We start from the raw sequence: 24,204 nt of genomic DNA, 5'->3' as shown, positions 1-24,204 counted from the left end.
TTCGCTAATAATGAGGTGCAATTATAATAAAACAATTATAGAGAGGGGACAAATTCAGTTATATACCTCTGCCCCTCCTCCCCGCCATCTCCCTTTCCATCCTCTCAGATAGACATTAGCATTTCTGGCTTTTAAACTCACTTAGGTCTTCTTGTGCTTGAGCGGTGTCAAAGCCTGTGCCATTATCCTGAGAGTGTGCCTGACAGAAAAATGATGACAGAGACTCATGTCGCTCATCTGTAATGTTAACCAGGCAGTCAGATGGCTACCCCTCCCCTTAGTGTCCATAAAATGAGCTTGTCTGTCCCTGTGATGATACATGAATGTCATAATGGGGAATCTGCGGCCAGTGCTTTGTCATTGAGCAAAGGTTGAGGTCCAGAGAAAAACTAAGAAGCAATATTTTTAGTTTCTAGTTAGTGTAGCTGTATCATATCCTTCGATGCTGTTCTCTGCTGCCAGCTGGGATTAAATTGGTGGCGAGCCAGCAGGAACCAAACTCTGACATCTGAAGTCTGAGCTCCTCTATTCATGACAGGCAGATACAAAAAGACATTGATTTGAATAACCCATAGATGTCGGTGTATAATCAAAGACAACTTCCCTCCCTCCAAAATTCCAATTCAACTGCTATCACTGAGGTGATACAAAGGTGGGCACACAGGGGTACACAGGTCTCTCTCTGCAATTTGATATAATCAGGATCTGATTCAGATTCAGTCAGGACATCATGTGAGAGAGGCTTCGAGCAGCTCGCCAATCAGCATACTAGCAGCAAGAGGGAACATCCAGCGCTTCTGGAGGAGACCCATGACTTCTATAACCACTGTAGCAGAAAGGGAACTTTTGGGATAATAAGGCTCTTTTCTGTCATCTCCAGGGTGGTCTTGACACTTTTGAGGTCTACCTCAATCAAGTTATTCAGGAAATAATGTTGTTCTACAGTGCATCAGGTATTTTCGGCAATACAATTTTGAATTTGGTGATGCCATAAGGTGATATAACCTAAAAATATCTTAAATCTGTAAGTCAGGTAGAGTATGAACTCTGATATTAATTTTACAGATTTTTAATTCAAGGTATTGAAATGTGTGTTTTACTCTTGCTCAAAAATACGCCTGTAAGTCACTTGGTTGCTATAAAGTCTTTCAAATGCCTTGTTAAAATAAATAAATATATAGCAATAACTGTTTCATGCATTCCTTTTATACAATGTTCTTGTGGATTAAGTGTAGCAATTAAAAAAACACATCTTCTGAAATTGCTTTTGAACAAGCTGTTTCTAAATATTTTTGCCAAACTAAATTAAGGGATGTTTAATGGTTTTTAATGAGTTATGCATTCATTAAGGGATTAAACAGTAACATAAAACTACATGATCCAATTCAGTTTTAAGAATTAACAGAACAGATTGACTAATGAGTATGTATGCCATGCAGGGTGAATAAACCACTGTTATTCTGTGCCACAATTACAGTGATCTAGAGCGATCTATTTCAGGTTGGGAGTTTTCAACGTATTTCACTACTTTGAAACCTGTAGTCAAACACTTCCTCAAAATTAGTTGTCACAGCCATAGAATTTTTTTGTTCTTCATATTAGATTAGTACAGTATATGGCCAGACTTGTGGCAAATACTGTATATTATTCCTCTAAAAATGGCTTTTTGAGATTTGTAATGTCCAGTAGACTTTTGCAAAGAAGCAATACTTTAGAAAGAGCCGTGGCTATGATTGTCCATAATATATTTTAATGGTCAATTACAGGCCAGCAGAGTCAAAATGGCTGTTTAGAAACCAATGTTAAGTATATATTTTCTCCAAGTTTTGTTTTATATTATTACTTTAACCTCACTGATATTAAAATTACTCAATTTTATGAATATTCTTCTATTGTCAAAGCATTTGAGATACTCATTTTACAATCTAGATCAGTAAACATACAAGACATATGGCATGGGCATGTTTGTGGCTTATACAAGGTTATTATCAACGCAAGTGGAGAAGATATCCCCACTCAGCACCTAGCAAACCTTAAACTGCAGTCATAGCAATGTGCTGTAATGGGAGTCAGAAAGAGACCTGAAAAAGTGAATTTTCAGCGGTTTTTAGGCAAAACATTTCTTCCCCTGCTTCCTCTGTCAGCTCTGTTTGAACATTATGGCCTGCCTATCCTGACCAGCAGGCCATTTGAATCTTTAAGCAGAAAAAGAAGATAAAATGCATCCCCAACGAAGCCTTGGTTAATGTTTAAAGAGAAAATAATGGAAATACAATGTCAGGATCACACCAGAGAGAATCAAAAATGTCTTTTATTACTGGGGAATATGACTAAATAATATATTAGATGTGCATGTTTTACATCATTGTGAATATTGAAACACCACTGAATGGATGGAATGTATACAAGGTGGTGACAAGCCGTGGGCTCCTAGAGAGACAAGTAAACAAACAAGCAAACAAGATTTTAATGGATGGTGATGAATGTTTGATAATGGATGTAAGACTACAGGCACATGGTTTTCTAGACAAAAGAACTGTGACAGTTTTGCTTGCTTGTATTTTTTAGTGATGTTTCACTAATCCTAATGTATTTTTGAAGTCTGTTTTTCAGTGCTCACACAGGTAGGCTTGCTCATCTGTGAATATTGCATGAGAAATGTATGTGTTTAAAGGCAGAGGTGCGTACACAAATGGTGCTAAAACATTTTTTTTTCTAATGATAACCAGTCCTTCCAATAGTTCATATTTGAGTTTAACTCTGTTCAACTTATGGTGACCCTTTAATCGTATTTTCTATCATTGTGTTGTGTCCATTCCTACCCAAGCAGAACCGAATGTTAACAAACATGCCCACAAAGTATTTTGCAGCACTGTCTGTGAAGTGTGTTCAGGAAGGTCAGAGCACTCTGGGTGCCCTGAGGACAGCACTAAAGTCATTCAAGCCTGTTTTAGTGTCCGGACACCCTGATACTCACACACAACTTAAGTATGACCTGTGGCAGTGAAACTGAGTACAAGCCTGTGGTTTCTGATCACTCACATGGTGTCCTTGGCTTTATCTTTGGCCAAAGCATCACACTATTTAAATAACTTTTTTTTTTTTTATTGTACAGCCATGGCTTAATGTTCTGAAGTTCATATAGGAAGTAGGAAGGCCTGCCAAAAGATCAGTTTAAAAAAAAAAAATTGGTAGCTTTGCCATAGATCTGTATATAGCTCCGTATAATCTTAAATGATATATGATAAGCACACATCTTTGAAAGAATCAGGTTTGTGGCAAAAAAGTACTGGAACAGAAATGCAGGTTTAAAAAGCTTTGACTGAAGTTAAAGCCCCTGGCACTAGGGGGAGCAAGTCTCTTAGAAGTACTCATTAAAGAGGACTTCTGTGTCCAGTAGTGTTATGAGAGGACTGGGATGGAAGACACTGGTGAGTTTGTGGTGGTTACTGTGGTGAATTCATTATAGAATAATTTATCATCTGTTTTAAATATATCATTTCAATATCAAAACATACAGTTGATTATTTTTTCTAAAATGAAAGACAGACTGCGACAGCAGACATACAGGTATTATTCTATTACAAATATGCTCCATCTAGATTTCAGTCAGAGCAGCTGCAGTGTCTTAAAACTCAAAGCAAAGCTCTGCAGGATGTTAAATGCTGACCCAGGGAGAAAACAGACGTTAGCTTTGGCTGTGAGTTTTTAACTCTCACCAGTCAGGGCTAAAAATAATCTGTGCTATCCAAGAACATGGAAAGAAAGGGAGGCACAAGAAAACCAAGGCAACTACAAAATGGTGTCATTATTTTTTATACTTTGCTAAGAAAATACTAATAAGCCGTAGCTGGTAAACCATACCTGTAATTAGATGAGAGTTGAGGTAGGGCATGCAATTTATTTGTCAGCTATGTAATGCCAGGTTGTAGCTTTGGTTCCCACACCTTCGCTGAGACAGTTAAGGTTGCTTTTGGTGACACTTTCTTATGCCTGAGCCAGAAAGAGATACTTTCTGCCTTTTAGTGCTTTTAACCGGCACAGGACATCATATAGTCAGAGGACTTTACTTCCCATAGAATCAGTAGCAGTACCTTTTCAACATTGCAATTCCCAGTTCTGAATTCTACTTAATCTATTAGTTGTTTTGGTTAATGTTAACTTTTGAAATGAGATGTTAGCTACAACTACAACTTAGACTTCATACATATACACTGTGTAACATACTAACAAGTGACCAATTAAAGTTAAAACCTGGCTCGAGGCTTACTAACGCACTTAATTTTGGGTTTTACTTTCATTTCATTCACCACGTCAATACATTATTTACAGAATCTAAAGAAGGTTCTATGTGTCTTTTTACAAGGCTCTAGTGATTGTTAGGAGGTTCTCAGGATCATTTATGATGTTTTCTGTCGATGGGATGGTTCTAGAGGTCCTTTAAGTTGTTCTTAGAGTTGTTTAGAAGGTTTAAGTGGTCATTGAAGAGGTTCTACAAATGGTTTTAGTAGGTTTTAGTAGTCATTAAAAAGGTTCTAGTTGTCCTTTAGGATGTTATGGAGGTATTCTAAGAGGTTATAGTTGTCATTGTGGAGGTTCTAGAGGTTCTCTAGGAGTTTTTTAAGGGGTCTTTTGAATGTCCTAATACTCATTGAGAAGGTTCTACGTATAGTTTTGGAAGTTCTAGGGGTCAATGAGAAGGTTGTAGAGGTCCTTTTAGAAAGTTCAAGGATTCTTTGAGGTTTTAGTGGTGTTTTAAGAGGTCCCAGAAGTCCTTCAGAAGGTATCTAGCAGGCCTTTAGGAGGTTGTCGTGTTCCTTTTACGAGGTCCTAGTAGTCCCTCAAGAGGTTTCTAGTGGGCCTTTAGGGGATTTTAGGGGTCCTCTAGGTGGTTCAACACCTATGTGACATTTTTTGGTGATGTGTTAGACAGCATTCCCCTCCACCGTCAGCAAACCACCAAATGAGAGAATGTCCTTTGGAAGAACGGTGTTCATCACTGCAGTTGAGCTCAATACACTTGAAGAATATATTACAAGGAGCACTGAAGATGTTTTGGAGGCTTGTGGTTGAACATCACATTACTAACACACTTTGGTTTCTTTTCATTAATTTGTCCCCCATTTGTGTATATATAACATATATATATACCACTGATATGTTATATGATATGATATGATATGATATAAAAAAGTTCTGTGAAACTCTAAACCCCTCAAAACCAGGGAAGTGAGGTGAATGAGAAAGAATGTATATTTTTTTGGAGGGACTTCCCATGTACCTCTCATCAGCATGTGGTGGTGATTAGACAGGGAAGTGAAGGTGAGCCACAGATGGACTCTATCTGTTATTCTTTTTCTATTACTCTTTCTCTCACCCAGTTGTTAACTCACTACAGCCTCTCACACATTCCCCCGAGGCCCATTATGCAGAATTAGCCCTGTGTTGTGGAGTTAGGTGGTGCACACGCTGGAACACTTCACCTGTGACATTTTATCAACTTTGACTAATTGATGAGCATCCAAAACAGGGATGTGGTGCTTGGCCAAACATATTTCCATCAGATGCCCTGGCATTGGGTCTTACTCTCTCTGCTTTCTCTTTCTTTCCATCCCCTATTTGGAACATTTAGCACCCTGACCCAATCATGATCTGTGTTCAAAAAAAGCTTTGAGGAAGTATCCAGAAGGTCATGACCTTTTGTGAACTTATTCATGGTGTGTCTCACACATGTATTGTTATTTTACGGTTGCTTCCCTCTTGGTCTCTTTATCTGCCCTTCTTTGTCCCTCTCTTTGGTTGTACATTTATTTGCTGAGTGACTGATCAAGTTTAATGGAGCGTCCAAAGGACGTGTCATGAGCTTGAACGGAATCCAATATCAGTGGAACTTCAAAGCCACAAGCTAGCTATACCCCCTGAGGTGACAGCTCCAGGGGAGCTGTGTTACTGGCTACAATAGTTATACCATCATCCAGTCTGTGGTTTTTTTACCTCAACCTCTCCCCTAGATCTTTCACTGATCAAGAAGATAAGACTGCAGCGAGATCTGGTTGAGAGCTAGTGTCTTGCACACATGGTCAATTTCTGTTATGCAGTTCCTGTATGTTATTTTGTTTGAATGCTAAGATGCGGTAATTCAGTTGTGCATCTTTGTCTTTGATAGTGTTCCAGATGACTGGTTGAAAAGCAGTTCCTGTGAAAGAAAAGTCATGGTTCTGAGGAATTATGTAAGGGCAGTGTTACACACTCAGATTAGTCACTCATATTTTTTTCATTGAAGATACAAAGCTGCTCATTTAGGGAGGAAAAACTCCAGGCCCAGTCAAAGGAACACCGACAGATGAAATATCTCCCCCCAAGTTAGGTTTGTGTTAATGGGAGACCCTGGCAGGTGGAGGTCTCCCCTTACACAAACACCAGCCGGTGATTGCCTCCACTTAGGACCAGTAAAAGTAATAAATGATGACCGATCAGGTCACACTGTAAATTCTGTCCAGTCAGTCTGATGGATGGCCAGGTCTAGGTGTGGTCTGAGCCAGGTCTGGTAGGTTTAACGAGTGCTTGGTTTCCTCCCATGAGCTTGTGTCTGTCTGAAAATCATTCCAACTTGAAGTCACGGTGGAACATTTTTTTCCTAGGAGGAGAATCACATTTTTTATGATACATCGTACATTTTCCCTGACTCAATCTTCCTCATCCGGTGCTCCCTACTGTAATGTAAATAAGTTTTGCTGAGCTGTGGTCTCTCTGGTTTTTCTCAGATAGGATGGCAAGGCTAAGTCAACAAGAGTATTAGTCGAGCCTCAGATTATGCTTAGTTACATGCTAAAATTTTACACATCAGCCACTTCTCAGTCAAATTCATTTTTTGTTTTAAACCAGGTTCAGCCAGTACAAACCTGCATTGAAATGACTTTACCAATTATTTGGGAGTTTGGCCTAATGATAACCTCATTCAGTATTTGATGAGGATTGGTGCCAAAACCATTTTTTGTCTACCCTCAAAAGGTAGCTTTTCAGTGCTCATGTAAGTGCCTACTTTTGCACAGTCCAACGGCAAAAAAGCACCAGAGATAAATTTGGTGGCCATCCTCTCATCACATATTTTGTCAGGTGAAATCTTTCAGAAAATCAAGAGTTTATCAGTTTGATACTTTTCATACTGTTCCGTTAGAGAAAACACGTTTGGGTTTGGGACCTATGCTTCTAATCCTTTGTGTCAAAAACATAATAAAATCATGCCTACCAATGAAAGCTTAGGGTAGCGGAGGAGGGCTTGTGATTTGTTTATTTATTTATTTAATTATCCGCAGTTTAAGAATGATTAAACAACAAATAAAAATCCTCAGTACTTGAGGACAAGTTGGCAAATTAGTTAGAAAGGTAGTTAAGAAAAATAATTACTTAAAACTACTAAACAACTGTATTATACGCACATACTGCGGGTTTTCTTTATTGCTGTGTACAGAAATTGTAGACCCAAGCAGATCTAAGGCTCTTCAGAATAAAGTATCAACTAAACGTCATATGTTAAACGACATACTGTATACTCACATTAAAAAAAAACAAAAAACAAAAAAAGGAAACATTATTTAACATTCAGCTTTTATTTGTTGTGGGAATCTCTATATTTGTGTGGCCACAGTATCCAGAACATATTGGTAAATATCTGTGCTCTTGTTTGACTTGGCTGCTACACATCCTGTGGGGATTGTGCTGAATCCCTTTCCCTGTGGCTGTGTGGTAATCTTGGTTTTACATTCAAAATCTCTAACACATTGCAGAGTTCCCTGTGTTCTCTCTGTGTCCATGCAGGATGGACTTAACACTTGAGAGAGCAAGAGCTTAGTTTAAAATGATACAGCTCAGGCGTGAATATTGCTTCGTGATGTGTGAAATGGGACAGCACCAAAAAATAGTCTTCTACAATTGGGATGGCTTTAATTAATACTCTAAAATTAAATCTATCTTTCTAAAAAAAAAAAAAAAAAAAAACTTTAGGCCTGAATTAAAATACATTTGTATTATACTTTCCACAACTTTTAATGCAAGAGTGGGAATTAAAAATAGTCATTCAGGGCTGTTATTGAACTACAGTTTTACTCAACACAAAATAAATCATTTTTGTGGGCACAATTAAAAAAAAATCCCCTTTCTGCTGTAAAACTCTGGCAATATTATGTTCGTTTCTGCAGGGTTGTGATATAAATCCATGCTGTCTGCCGCGATTCACTACGCCACATTAAATTCTTTTAGATCAATTAAACTTCCCAGCTCACTTTACAAACCACCAGTCTTAATGTTGGCTCCCCCTTACCCTTTGAGCAGGGGAATACTCTTACGGGGTAGGCAGCATAGAGCGCTCTGCAGAATTTATTGAGCCGTTGCCAAAAGAATTGCAGGGGTTAAGGGAATGTATGAATTAGTCATATTCAGCATTTAATGTGTAGGAAGTGGGGAAGTTGCATGTGATTGACCTCATAGTTTTTTTTGTTTTTTTTTTTTTTTTTTGTCTGTGGTCCACACAGTATGATTGTGTATCTACACACAGTCACACACAATTTAGTGGATGTGTTGGCTGCTGCTGACTTGAAACTGTATTAATGGAATTTGTAAAATTTGACAAAGTATCCACATATCATAGTGCGGTGAATGACCAAACTCTTTAATGGGTGACAGCATTGCTTTCTGATATTCCCAATATAACTAAATGATAATGCCAGCACTTGCACAGTCATGGCTGCTTAACAGAAGTAGGGAGACACATTATGTATGGGTCTCGCTTGGTTGCTGTTTACAACTGAGACTTGTCTGGATTCCACTCTTTGTATTTTTAGTGGAGGGATGATCTGAGAACGAACAGGTGGACTCGGGCTCTGTCACCAGTAAGCAGACAGATTTGTAGCTCCATTGTCTGTGAATTTTTAAAATGCTATTAGACTGAAATAAAGTAATGTAACTCATTGATGTGATAGTCCTACATTTTTCCATAGCTCATAAACAGTCTACTGCATATTCTAATTTGATATCCTGTTCCTGAATTTTGTTTATTTGTGTGTATAGACATTACACATCTTCTGTGCTATTTGTATGTACTGTAAAGGTCATTCTCACTCTCTTAGTTTTCACCCATAGTTGTTATTCACATTCATAGACCATTAAATCTTTAACAAGCTGTTAGCCAAGCCTAAATATCAGTTATTCTTTAATGTGCAATACCAAAGAAGATATAATGATGATGGGCTATTGTTAATAAGGTGAATAGGACCAGGTGTGCACTCTGAACACGTCAACATATAGTACACTTTTTGGGAGCCATTTCAAGAATTAATTGCTGTAATTTTGTCCACCATCCCCACCCCCAACCGCCCCCTACAGAGGCTTGAAGAGTTAAGGTGCGTGCTGAAGTTGAGCTAAGTAAATTCACTTTATGACACTGCTGTGACATGTGCATCTGTGATTTCACACGCTTAATGTAAAATTTACAGTTGCAGTATTGAATGTCACGCTGGCTGTGGGGAGAGCTGGGTGTAACCTGAGCCCCCAGAGAACAAAGCGGGCGTTTTGGCCTGGTCCCCCCTTGCGCATGCCTCTCCGGCTGCCACCCCTCCCCACCGGTCTTTACAGCTGTGGAGGTGTGATCTGAGCACGATGGTTGGCCTTATAACCATTAAGCAAGCACCATGGTACTTCTAATAGCCAGAGGCCCTAATGACCAAAACACCTGGAAGTATCGGAGCGAAAGGAAAATTTGCTTTTCTCAGGGAGCTCCTAGATGTTTGGGTGAATGGGTTGATATAGAACGGCGGCTGATCCACTCCCCATCTCCCACATGGGCACCAACTCTTGCATATCATTATCTGAGTGACCATGTCTTCTAGCCAGCTTTGGAGGGGACTGGTGGACTGGAGTGGTCATGTTAAGAAGAGAGAGGCCCACACTCACTTAAAGTTCAAACATGGATTAGGCACGCTCGTCCCTTGGTGTCATGTTCAATGGCAAACCTCCCCCTCAGGGAATTGATCCCCCACACCACCCTCCAGTATTGATTTAGTTCTATGTAGTCTATCAACCTCAGTGGTGCGATTAAGCTGCAAGGCCTGCATTTTAACAGGTGGTGTTTTCCAAGTCACTCAGGTTATTTGAGATCTATTGCCATTAGAGAGATTAATATGAATACTTACTGTATGAGCGGTGAAATTACCTCTTGAGCAATACACAGGACTTGACACAGGGTCCGTTTGTCTGCATGAACCTAGAATGTGAATGTGTCTGTTTGTCTTTCAAAGTATCCTTTAAACCTCGAAAATGTTCATGAGGTAAACAATTAAAGGAAGCAAACACTAAGTTTACTTAATTGTCAGCAGTTGCACTCAAGAAAAAATGTACCCCATGAAAATAATTTCCCTTTTTACAATTGCCGATTACAGAATTCGCACAGAAGAGTTGAGCAATAAGTAACTATTCTGGTGTTAAAGGAGCAAGTTCACAAATACTAGACGCACAAGTCCATATATAATACCAATTACCTCAAAATATAAAAGTGGTTAAAGATTATTTTTCAGTTCCAATACAATCTTGTGCAGTTTGTGTTGCAGCCAAAATTACTGAATTTGCATTGTTCTTTTTTGGAAGAATTGTGATGCCATTTGTGATACTATTTTTTTTTATAATTTACAACAAAATTATTGCACCAATTATCTTAAGTTCCAGTAGGAGCAAGAACATTAATCTGGATAGACTGCACTTATATAATGCAATACTGATTAGGAACTGCCACATATCCAAGGCTTTTGCAACGTTTTTGCATCATCATCTTCACTAATGAAGGACTGACTACTTTCAGCTACCTGATATTTTGTTAAGCCTCCTACACCTGGTCCTAATAGGTGCGCATGCACATGCTCCACTCCTCTCTCTTTTCCCATCTTCCACCTAAGGAAACAAGCTGCTGTTATTCCACCAGCGAGTTGTAAACCTGCAATAAAACTGTGGCATGGCCCCTATGTGCAGTATGGTTAATGCTCCATATACTTTAATGGTACACTGGACCAGATCATATATTTCTCTTCTTATGTGAGATTCAGAAAGTTAAGGTAGGGGATGAGGTTTCTGGTCCAGCTAGTGAGTTTGATGTACTGTATGTTTGTTAATGAGTACCATCTCTAGTAATGGACGAAAAATGGAAGGCATTTTAAAATATGACACTTGAACATTCTTAGTGTTTCAGTGGGATTGGAAACTGAACTTGAGGAAACTGAACTGCTAAATCAAATGCATTTACAGCATTTCTTGAAATTTACTCAAGTAGAATTCTTAGAAATTCATGTAATTTTTTTTTCAGACCTCAATGTGTGATTAAAATAAAATTTCTACAGAACTACAGAAATGATTACGGAACAATTATACAGCTTCAGTGTGTAATATGTGATGATAAATGTATTCTTGTCTACTTAACTTGTATCCTTTTGTCACTCAGAGCACACATGACTAATTCTGTTACACTGCACCACATGTATGCTCTGATGCTAACCATCTCTTACAAATTTCATAACAACAAGAGAGGATAGGTCTTTCACCACTGCAACCGCTAAACACCCCTCAGAATTAGATCCAAATGTGGTAATAGACAACATGTATTTGGGAGTGCGGATGTGACTCCAGACTACAGCCATATGATACCAACGATCAGTGTGAAGTTGCGGTTGAAACAGATGTCTAAACACACAACAGTGTTGACAGGCTGAGGCCCAATGTTTACAGTTCCCTGAGGGAAAGATGCTGCATTTTGGTTGTGAGGAAAACATGATTGGATGCACAAATACAAAACAACCTCTATAGATATACTTTCAGAGGAAATCAATCAGAAACACATTGTGTAGACACGCAGTGGAGACTTCATTGCCTCTCTGTTAACAGATTTTTAGTTCACAAGGATCTCATTGCAGATCAATCATATAATGTACCTCTAACCTCCAGTTAAAATCTTTATGAAATAAATAAAAAATTGTGCCTTTTGTAGAGAAATTCTCCATATACCAAGCTAATAAACAGTAAAAGAAAAATTATCCATCAGCTATGCTGCTTATCCTTTAGAGGTTTGAGGGGGGTTAGAGCCAATCACAGCTGTTATTCGGCGAGAGGCGGAGTACACCCTGGTTAGGTCGCCAGTCTATCACTGGGCTGACATATAGAGACAACCAACCAGTCACGCTCACATTCACAGCTACGACAATTTAGAGTTGCCAATTAACCTGCAAGTCTATGGACTATTGGAGGAAGCCAAAGTACCTGAAGGAAACCCATGCAGACACGGGGAGAACATGCAAACTCCAAACAGAAAGGCCCGACCGAACCAGGGTTCAAACCGAGAACCTTTGTGCTGTGAGGCGACAATACTTACCACCGCACCTCTGTGCCTCCCTAAACGAAAAGCTACGATATCAGGAAAAAAAACCCACCATTGTATATTCAAATGCCTCGATTTTTACTCCATGGAACCCCATGGACCCCAATTCGACAGATGAGGTGTGAAGTTGCATTCCATGGGGCATCTGTTGATCCATCTCATGACTTTTTGGCTTGTTGGTCAGAGGTCAGCCAGGTTTAAAGCCTGATCATTTCACCTGTCTAGCCTTGGCTAGCCTGAGAAAGAAAGTTGCATGTGTAAAACTGCTGTAATGGAAATGATCCAAGGAAACTTTGTAGTCTCAGTGTGCTGAAGGAATGCTGTGTTGTTGTCGTGTATGATCAAGGCCTTTTTTTCCAACCGTCTCAGCTCTGCTTTCTCCCTCTGGCTTGAGAATTGAGCTCAAGCCCTGTCTGTCTGTCCCGTAGGTTCAACACTGTTTTACATTCACGCACACACTGTACACATGAAAACACATTTAGGCACATCTATATTCATAACGGTAATTCCTCATTGCTGTACTTGTACATAGACACGGGTTTTGTTGCATACTCTATATTAAGGTATGCATGGTGTGTATGTTTATTCATTAAACAGTGTTCCTCTACTTCACACATGAATCAGTGTTCTCATGGTGTCAAAGGAAAAGATAAAGAGTGGAAGAGTCAGCCACACTAACTTTTTTTTAACTCTGTTTTATTAGCAGCTGTATCAAGGTTCTGTGTGGATCACACAGAACATCACATCCTGTTCGACCTTCCAATTATGCACCAGTATGGAATCCACTAGAATATATATTGGAATATGTGCAGTACTGTGCAGAAGTCTTAGGCACTAAAAGTAAAGTGAGGATGCTTTCCAAAATAAAGGCATTAATCTTTTTTATTTATCAAATAACTAATTGCAAAGTGCAGTAAACGGAGAAAAAACCCAAGTCGACTCAATACTTGGTGTGATCACCCTTTGCCTTTAAAACAGCACCAATTCCCCTTGGCACACTTGAAGGTACCCCAAGAATCTTGGAGAACAATACCTCTGTGGATTTAGACTGTCTTACTGTCCTCTGACTCTTCATGTAATCCTGACTCCATGATGTTGAGATAAGGGCTCTGTGGTGGCCATACCACACCTATAGCTGTATGTTTGGGGTCATTGTCATGCTACAAAATTACTGTAGGACTGATCAGACAGCCCCATGGTGGTATTGCATGATGGATGAGAATATAAACAGTCTACAACCTTTGCACAATATTGTATATCAAGGTCCTCACCTAACTACAACACGAAAAGGAAAAAAGGAAAAGAAATCTAAAAGTTAATATATTACTGTAAAATGTATTGGCTTTAAGGTATTCAGCATTTTTCTCTCTCTGTCATGTGTGAATAAAATTGAATGATACCATTCTTTTTCTTTTTTTTTTTCCTTTTTTTTTTTTCCAAAAATATAAGGCAGTGAATGAGGCATGGTGCTCCACATCAACTATGGCAGTGGCAATATTAACCTGCCACTGCCATCAACTATGGCAGTGGCAGGTTTTTTTCCCCCAAAGCAAACATGATATGATCTTGTTTTCAGTTGTGCCACGTCCATACGAGATACTGTTGAATATGAGAAACATTTAAAGTAAACATAACCTCAAATTGTTTTTAGTGAATTATTGAAATGAAATGTTTACAATATTTACCTTCGGAAATCTTTTGGACTACAGATAATATTTTGGCGCATGAATTCAGCAATCATCAGTGGAATAAGTATTGAAAGTAACCTTAACAACCCTGGTCACCTCCAACTGGGCTCCAAAAAGGATTTTCCCTTATTTTTTTCACTCTGTCTGACTCCAGATCATGTTAAATGTAACAAGAAGAAGGATAATCAAAACAGCAGTCATTCAGTACTAAATCTGGTGTCGAGGCTGTGGCTAGACAGGAAATTGATGTGGAGAGAAATGGCTCAGTGGCAAACCTTTACTATTATCTCAGCCATGTATGGTAGAGATGGGTGCAGTCAGCAAAAATTGGGCTCCACAAAGGCAGTTTTAGGTTTTGCCAGACTGTGCTCCCATCAGCTATGGCCTGTTCACACCTCGTTGTCTCCATCCACCTCCACTCACTGATAATCACTGAGCAGGTCTCTCCTTTTATTCTCCTTTCCTTTTCTCCCACTACAGCTTTGGCCAGGAAGGAGCTTTCAGAACTCAACTTGTGTGGCCACCCAAAAAGTAAGGCTGAGTCCAAAGTTTTGCAGGAACTCGGTACAGCTAGTCCTTGGGTTTCCACAGGATTGAGGAAATGAGAAGAAGAGGAAGAGTGAGTGCATGTTACACATAGAGAAACACAGATGAGAGAGAGTGAGAGCTGTGTGGAAGCACACCAGCGGAGAAAGAAACCTGATTTATTATCACCAAAAATCAACTGCAGATGTCAGCTCGCAGATTCTCCCTCTGCCGCCAATTATAGACACTCACGCAAAGATCTGCTCAGCCTCAGATTCTGCTTCTTTATACACACACATACACAAACACACAGATTTACAGTGAGCTTCAGTATACGTACTTGTACATGCTTTTCCACACATAAGCATGCACACCTGCTTGCACACACCCTTTAAATTCAAACATGAAGATGTCCATAAAAAGCATTAGTGGTGCGATGATGTCAGCAATAATACTCCCCTGAAAGAAATCTACCCTCAAGCTTTTTTCCTGCTGCATGTTGTTCCACTGTGTCTGTCATTATGTGCTATTTCAAGTTGTTACTGTAATCACCAAACCATCCTCAAGATTTAGCATAATATGTCTACAGATTTTTGGAGTTCATTTTTTTGAGGAAGGAAGATGTGAACTTGATAATGGCTCACACAAATCATGTATGGGAAACCTGACTAAAGTGCTATTCTACCCAGCATTGTCCAGTGTGTGCACGTAATCGTAGAGTCAGAAAAATAAATGAATTTATGTACAGATTGTTCAGATCCTGGAACCTTTCAAGCAGTCAATCGATTTTGAATATGGCTCTTGTGGACTTAAGGATGACAGAGAAATGGGCAGCAGCAGTGCTTAAGATATTGTTCCTTTACATTTCTGGTATATATTCATTCCATCTCCCATTCACTTCTGTTGAATCTTGAAAAAATTCATCCGTGCTTTTCCTGTTTCGCTGCGATCTCCAGCCAGCTCTGGCGGACTCGCAGGACAAAGTTGATCCTTGTTCAACTTTGACGGAGCACATGTGCTCAGTTGGGCAATAGAAACAGTGATGAACTGTGTTTGAAAATGGAGAGGTTATTATTCTGGCATGTTTCTTCCCCATTCTCAGTACATTATCACATTATTAGCCTACAAACTGTAGCGTCACTCTCATACACTATAAGCTATTTTGTGATCACTCAGATCAATATTTATTTATTATTGCATCAGAATTGTGACATCATGTCAATTTTTGGAGCCGATTGCGGGGAAAATGAATTGAATGGAAATATAATGTGACTATACGTTTAGTTTCTGCCAGAAACTCAAAGATTTGGGACAGACACCTGTTTTTGTGAGATCCTGAACTTCCTCTGTTACCATTTATATATGGTAATATTTCTTCTGTCATACTTAATGGTAATTGTTTTAAGAATTCATTTCTCTCTCATTGATTTGAACGTCAATACACTGATGGCCTGGAAGTTGTCTCTACTTAAACAATTTATGAAATATTACACAGGAATATTTATTTGTATTGCATTCCTTAACCAATCTTAGTATATTGCTCTGTTATGAAAGGATTATTGTTTTACTAGAATCAGTTTCAGGGCTTTTTTCATGACAAAGAAAACAACCGCCATGTGGTGTTTCTCATGTCATCGGTCTATATCTCACTAAAGGTACATTTTCCTCAGCATTGGATATGTTGTATGGACTAACCGAGTTATCTTCTGTCAAAAACACTGCCATTTTCTCTCTTGAGCATTTATTCACCATCATTGGACAAATATGGACCAATGAAGTCAAGAAGGCAACACAATTTCTCCAATGTTTTTTTTTTTTGCCATGAAATTCAGTAAGGTCAAACTTAAATGACAAATTGTTTCAGAGTTACTTAAGTTTGAATTTTAATGTGGCTAATTGATATTCCACAATCAATATCAACATATTTTGGTAATATAGTTAATATTAGCCACTTTTCAAATTATGCTTTTTTTTTTTGGCTTGTTTGTAATTATTATATGCACCAGTCAACTGTTGACCTATGTACTGCAACAGACAAAGGTCAGTACATTTTTCTTGTTGTTGTTGGTGGGACTGAAGTTATCATAAGTTCATGTGGAAAGTTTTTACTAAGTGTGTGGTGTACTCTGTATTGTCTGCCTTGCAGATTACTGCACCAACAGAAATCACCTGCCCTGTATCACAGGGGCTTCCTGTCATTTTGTGGGAAGGTGTTTCTAACTTCTTCAAGAGCAGCTCTGTGAGTAACTACATCTTCTTTTATTTTACTTAACATTTTAAACTATTAACATTAAGTGATTCCAGTCAGATTGTGCAAACAAATCATTTGCCAAAATGTTAAAAAAAAAGAGTACTTTTTACAAATGTTAACTGGCAATGTTATGCCCTTTTTTTCTTGTCTGTTACACTTTGTTAGGATATTGATGATAACGCCTTCATGCACATTCCTGTTGGAGTCCTTTGCCTTCAGAAACATGTGACCCAAACCTGGCTTCTCCTCAACTAAACCCATCAGAAGCAGAGAACATCTTGGGAAGCACTGCGTCAGGGATGTACTTAGGGAAATGTGCCTCCTGTCTGGCTCAATGAACTGCATCGGAAGTACCACAAATGCAGTGCATCAAAACATTTTAATTTTATTCAGGACTGCTGCTGGACCTGGATAGAGGTGAGCTGACATGCAAAATATAAAAGCTACAAAATCAGCTACCAAATTACTTTTTTAGAATGGAAATGTTACTTTGAAAGTTTTTATATATATAGATATATGTATATATATCTTAATGTGTATCTATATATATCTATATGCGTATATATCTATATCTATATGTATATATATATATATATATATATATATATATATATATATATAGATACATCAACAACAATGTGTGTTTTATAGCTGTTTTGTTATTTTAAATAAATTTTTGATAGATGTACTGCATTGTGTGTCTAATAGTAACCAAGATACATTTTGAGATTTCTCAATGTAAATATTTTAAGTCCAAATAATTTGGCTTTTAGTGTATTGAATTTAAAATTTTACTCCCAAACTATTCAGCGTTTAAGTACATTTTACAAAAACAAACTAGGTTATTATCCATCGGTTACCTCAGATTTTTTTAAGTAAAGTCAATTTGTCCAAGTTAACACTGTAAAAGCACAGACAGCCAAAACATTGCTAACAACATGAGCAGCAATGCTAGCACAGTGACTCCTGCTAGCAAGACATCACTAGCAGAAGGAACTGTGGGAGGATATAGAGAATGTAAAATTAAAGATGCTTTTTGCTTTTTTTGTGGGGAAAGTGAAGATTTTAGCAAATACATGCATGCTCACATTTCACATTCCCAGTAGAAAAAAGTAAAATCATTGTCGCCATGATAACCTGAATGCTCTGAATAAAAACCAGGTCTGCTCACATGTTTTTTAGGCCTGTCTTGTTTAGGTCAGTAACTGTGTTGTTACACCTCTTTACTCACAAATTAATGGTTACTGATTTTGGTTTAATTCACCAGGCATGCACGAGTCTCTCCAAAGTGAAATGCAGTTTAGATTGGTGACATTGCATATAGTGGGCGTGATAATCCTTGAGCCAGATTGGGGTCAATTCAGATTCTGGAAGCCAAGTCTGAGTAGTCATGCTCGTGTTCTGAGTCAGGGCGGAAAACAAAACACAAAATATATACAGCATGCTCTGTATGTTTGTGTTGTTGCTGTTGTGTTGCTGCAGTGTTCCATAGCAGCCAGCACTGCATACACAAACTCTGACATCAGAAATTAACCCTGTTGACCAACTGTAAGCAAAGGGAAATGCTGTAAAAGGATAATGTGAATGTGGGAACTACTTGCATCAAAGAGGTTGCTGCTCTAATGTGTCAAATGTTACAGCTTCTAAAATATCATGTGAATTAACCACAATGTTAGACTTTTTTCAAATAAATGTAGTAAATGGTTTAAAATGCACAAATATGCATATTGTTGTAAGATATGCAAGAGCAAACAAAGCAGGAACGGTGACTTCACAGTCCAGTAGCCAAAGTTCTTAGCAGCATTGAGAGGGCGGTGTTAAATACAAAGTTGGCAGACAGTGTGCTGCTCCATGTAAGCACTATGTTAATACTATATTTGCCTCTGATCATGTAATGGACGTCACTCAGCCCACCAATAACTGATACTGTTCCATAGTAAACTGACAGCAGTTGTATGCAGGAAAAGCACAATGTCCATACCTTATGCTGTTTCATGCTGACTACATACAACATCCCAAGGCTAACATTTTTTTCTAAATTTTACAGTTTGTAGAGATGATCTTGACTAACATGTATAAAATATTAGCCACACCTGCTGACTCAAGAATGTAATATGTTACTAACCAATGAATATAAAACATACTGAGTTAATAGTTAGTGTAGTTTTCCATTGTATTTTTATTATATGCAAATGATATCAAGACACATAAATAAGCTTGAGATGAAAACAAGTGCATGTGGTTGTGGTTCCAACAGTAGCCCTATTTAGTTACATGCGACGGTGCAGGTGACATGAGAAATGTGCAGCCAGACAGTACTGTTTCTCTGAGCCAGAAAGGTTCTGAGTAACAGCTCAACAGTTTGAAAAAGGGTAATTAAAATAATGTATAGAAGGCTCTCCAGTGCTTACCAAAAAGTAGCCAATTGTAAGTTTATTTACAGATGTGTGGTTATTTAATTCTGAGGGAGCAGCAGTTTCAGTTTATGAGCACCAAGTTAATTAAAAACAACCCATTAATTAATGCCATATCTAAGCATAAATTTGTGGTTTGTGTACATGTCCCTGTTTTTTGTGATGTGTCTGGGGTAGAACAACAGAAAGAGAGAAACAGAAGCGAACAAAAATCACAGTTGCTTTGGATTGGATGGAGTGGCTTTGCTTAGTTTTAGATAATGGCAACCACAGAAACACATCCAAAACAATTTTGCACTGCGCTTTTGTACTTTTGAATCCTGGATGAAATGCATGCATGAGCTAAAAACTTCAATGGGAAGCTCTTCGTTTACCTGCACGCTAATATTCCACCATTATTAGGAATATGACAATATTTTGAATTTCGATTCGGGTCATGTAAAAAGCATATTCTGCTTGGATAGTCTGGATTTAGCATTTTCCAATTAAGACAAGTGAAATATGCTGATGTTCAGGTTTTAGGAACATTCTTTGGACATGTATGCAGTGCATTCGGAAAATGCGTCTGAATTGGGGGTTTTACGGCGCTTTGCGAATCAAGGCCAGTTTACGGTCAGCTCTGTGCCTTGTATACATAGACACAATTTCCAAGGCCGGGGTAAAAATGCATGCCCAAAAGAAAAGCCCACATTTCTTGATGGAAAGAGAAATACACCTATTTTTAAACATTATGAAAGACTTGGATTTGTGCAAACTACAGACCATCTTCCGATGGGATCACTCCAGCCGCAACACTTGTCAACATATTGATGTTACATCAAGTTTTTACTCCATTATTACATGAGCACTACTCATGAGTACACACCCATCTTCAAACTCGGCCGTCATTTTGATCTCAACTAGACACCTGTAAAGTATCGTGACTGTATCTTGAACAATTATGACGCTATCATGTTGACAAAGTCTGTCCAAAGACAGAAATATAAACATCTGCCATAGTACTCCAAACCTCCTCTGTGGTAGTTCCCGCTACAGTAGGTGTCTCCAGGACCACATTTTTTTTCCATGATAACACACAAACACACAGACTTACAAGGTGAAAACAATATCAGTCTTGCTGTTGCAGCTGTAAACCAGCCCCTCTATCACGGCTGGTTATAAGGTGGTTGAAGGAATGAAAGAGGGAGGTGTTTTACGTTAATTGGAGTATACACAGCTTTATGTGAACGGGAATATTAGTGGAATATTCATTTTCATTTTCATGTAAACAGCTTAGCAGTAATATTGTCTTTTTCAAAATAAGGGTAAAAACCAGACTATTTTGTGCATGTAAACATAGTGAGTGATGCCAGAAAAATTCAGATTCTTTACTTAAAAGTTTTATATGCAAGTATTTTCTATTGCTACAAAGCCACTGTTAGCATTAAAAGCACCAGTCTAGAATAAACGTTGTGAGTTCAGGATCAAACTTCGTTCCTTTATTTGCCAAGAGATTTCTATAACACCAGTGTTAACTCTTGTTTTGCTTCTATTTCTATCACCTCTTTTCTTTGCCACCTAATGTGGTTTCTTGTCCTCTGGACAGAGCTGTTACTTCATCCTCTCATGTTGAACTGAGGACAGACTCGATGCTAAAGTGACTCACTATTGCCTCTTGAGGTACAAAGTGGTATTATGAGATGGGACAGGCCAGTGCTGGCTGGTTAGTATGCTAACTTCATTAAATATCTCTGCAACAAAATACATAAACATCTTTGACATGACATAAAAAGTATTTTTTCTTAACAATGTGTTAATAATTTTAGTCAATATTTGAATGTTTTAAACTAAAATACTTACATATAGCACCTTTAAGTAAATGTAGCAAAACCACAGTATAAAAACAATACAAGTAAAAGTCCTCCGTTCAAAATGTTACTCAAAATCTGAAATATTAGTAGTAAAATGAACTTAAAGTATCGTAAGTAAAAGTAATTGAGGAAAATGGCTCTTGTCTGTGTTGCATTATTATTTACTAGTACTAATGCTACTACTGCTGCTACATTACTATCTACCAGTAAAAAAATTACTTTTTTAAATTATTTTTTGCTGGGTAGATGAACGTTTAGCAGTGCACTGTATTTTATAAGCTCATCATATAAGCTTGTATATAATAACTTGATCTGTAATGTCTACTAACCTCAGCTATTAAATAAATGTTGTGGATTATAAGTACAATGTTTCTCTCTGGAATGTAGTGGACTAGAAATATAAAATAGCATAAAACTGACCTACTCAAGTAAAATAAAGTACCTCAAAACTGTGCTTACTTACAGTATTTTAGAAAATGTACTTAGTTACATTCCACCACAGTGTGGCATGGAAAAGACGACTGTTCACAATCCATCTTTGACATTAGGAGGTTCAGATGATGAAAATTTTATGCAAAAGATTGTAAGTTTCCTGTAGCTTAATGCCTAACAGCAGACTGCTTTCCTCATATCAGTGAAATGTCATAAGGCACTAAGTTAAGTTCTACATCTCATGCCTCCTTAAATCATCTGCAGATTGAAGAAAATAAATGATTGTCTTCAAAAAGGGTTGATTTGCTGACTAAAGTCACTGTAGCACTGTAATGAACTAATTTAGAGTATTTTATCTCACTCAGTTTCACTGTTTGCAGTTAAAATCACACTATTAGCAATCTTTGTGTTATATTAGATCCAGCCTTCTCTATTCAAACAACCTTTCATTTCAGGGCAATGGCCCAAATGGCATATTTTCCCTTTGAAATAATTACCAACTCAGACAAATGCTGTATTTCCTTTTGTCTTACTTCAAAAATCTATCCACTCATAATCTATCCATCTATGTATCCTTTGATCTTTTTTGAAGATTACAATCAAATGCATTATTTTCTAGATGATGAAGTGTTAACATGCAAACACATTCAGTGTCTTCAAAGCTAAAACAGACACATTCCCCTGATTTTAGTTTTTCTTCATTGGCCTCTTACCTGGAATATATTGAGTAAAAGTTGTACTTGCAGCTTTGAAAGAGAGAAATGATCTTGCCTATAATACATAACAGACTTAGCTGTTCCCTATAAAACTATACAGCCAGTTCAAAATATTCAGGACTGCTCGTCATACCTCCTGTTTGAATCAACTGGAGGCAGCTGGAGTCTTATGGTACCACCAGCAGTTTGTCCATCTGATAGATGGTTCTGTTTTTTAAATTCCAGTCTTATAATGGCACCTGTAATTTGATATAGAGTAGTATCTACCTGAACCTCATATGAATCACTCCTTCGTGCTCCCCGCTTGTTCTTTCCTGTGGCCTCAGTTTCCACTGCTGTTTGCCTGTCTGCTATTATTGGATCCTGTAGACCTGCACTGGAACTGACAGTTTTTCATATATGGTCTCACACAGTTAGTCCTATGCAGAAACACACGTACTCATTAGCATAAGGCAGATGTACATTTTGACCCTGTTGCTCATGCAGTTGCTATGTAGAACACTCAATGACCCTTTTATGTTCATTATAAATGAAGTTAAAGGTACAGTATATGGCTACTACAGATAGCAAGAGGTAATTGATAAATAGAAAATGTTTTGTGACATGAGTACATCCAACAGTTTTCACTGTTAACATAGAGGCTACTGTTGTGTAAAATTTTAGAGAATTTCAAGTGACAAGTTTTGGAAACATAAAAAAACTTAGCTTTTGTTTCAGCATTAGATATTAAATGAAAACTTTGCAAATTTTACATACACTGAAGTAAGTAGGCTACAGATGTTTAAAGGCATTCACAACTACATTCATGTAACAACACATACTGATATGTGCACATACAGAAAGTAATGTGTATGTGTTACTAGCTCCATCTGAAGTTTTAGAAAATTAGAATCCAAGGTTTAGATCTGCTGTGCCACAGTTAGGCGTCCAGATTGTAATATGGGATATTAATGTGAATAATGAGCAGTTCATTGCTGCTACAGGTGACTGACCCTGTGATAAATGTTATGTTCAGTGCTATGACAAATGTGGCACAGTTATGACACAGTATTAGCACAGCAAACCTAATCAGAAGTTAATATGTTGGTTTACACTAACTAAATGATCTGTGGGCTAAATAACAATAAAGCACAGTCTAATTAGTATGTTTATGAGAACACTTTCATTTGATAGACGAGCATGCGGTGTTCAGTGCCGCTAGCTAGCATGGCTAGCATAATGTAAACACCTCAGCGTCCAGTTCTCTGTGACACACCAAGTAGTAAAAACATCTACGGGATTAAGAGGATGGTGGGGGTCAAGAATGAGTTGGGGGTCTGTGTGTGTATGTGAGTGTTTGGTGGGGGTCAGCTGATATATTACTCAGGCAGTTTTTCTGCTGAGTGGAGTGCTTGGGAAATGGTGTTGAGTTTTTTTCTTTTTTTTTTTTGGCTCATTTTCTTTCCTTGTTGGTGGAAACTAGCCTATGAATAAATGCCAGCACTGTTTTTCTGTCACTCCTCCAGGGCACCAGGCTAATACTGTACACTGTACAGACACACAAACTCTAACATACACACTCGCTGTCCCCAATAAAATGTCCCCAGTAGAGCACTAATTTTCCTCTGGCTTGTCATTGCAGAGATCCATGGGGAATATGTCACTGTCGGAGGAGTCAAAGACCAAAACACAATGGAGGTATGTGTGAGGTTAATTTTGTTTGATGGCCATCAGCATTTTTTAATATGTACGATCACTGCTGTTGCCCATTCTCTTTCATCAGCATACACTCTCCTTGAGACACTCCAGTCCAGTTGAAGAATTGACTCTGCAAAGCATTTTAAGATAACGACAATTTTTTGACCTGACCTAACGCTATTGCTATGTTTGAAAAGAATGTTTCCATAGTTTCATAACATGAGACCCAAAGAAGACAA

General features: G+C 38.1%; 1 long non-coding RNA gene across 1 annotated transcript in view; it reads left to right on the top strand.

Moving 5' to 3' along the window:
* The window catches only part of LOC120804226, a 54,078-nt gene extending 30,113 nt beyond the window's left edge, over nucleotides 1–23,965 (top strand). The window contains exons 2-4 of the long non-coding RNA XR_005709425.1: nucleotides 16,772–16,864; nucleotides 17,042–17,293; nucleotides 23,910–23,965. This is a non-coding gene — a long non-coding RNA (uncharacterized LOC120804226). The remainder of the gene's footprint in view (nucleotides 1–16,771; nucleotides 16,865–17,041; nucleotides 17,294–23,909) is intronic.
* The last annotated feature ends 239 nt before the right edge of the window (nucleotides 23,966–24,204 follow it).

This window comes from Xiphias gladius, chromosome 18 (assembly GCF_016859285.1).
Source record: "Xiphias gladius isolate SHS-SW01 ecotype Sanya breed wild chromosome 18, ASM1685928v1, whole genome shotgun sequence".
NCBI lineage: Eukaryota > Metazoa > Chordata > Actinopteri > Istiophoriformes > Xiphiidae > Xiphias > Xiphias gladius.
The sequence above is the reverse complement of the archived record's forward strand: the minus strand, read 5'-3'. Positions and strand labels throughout refer to the sequence as shown.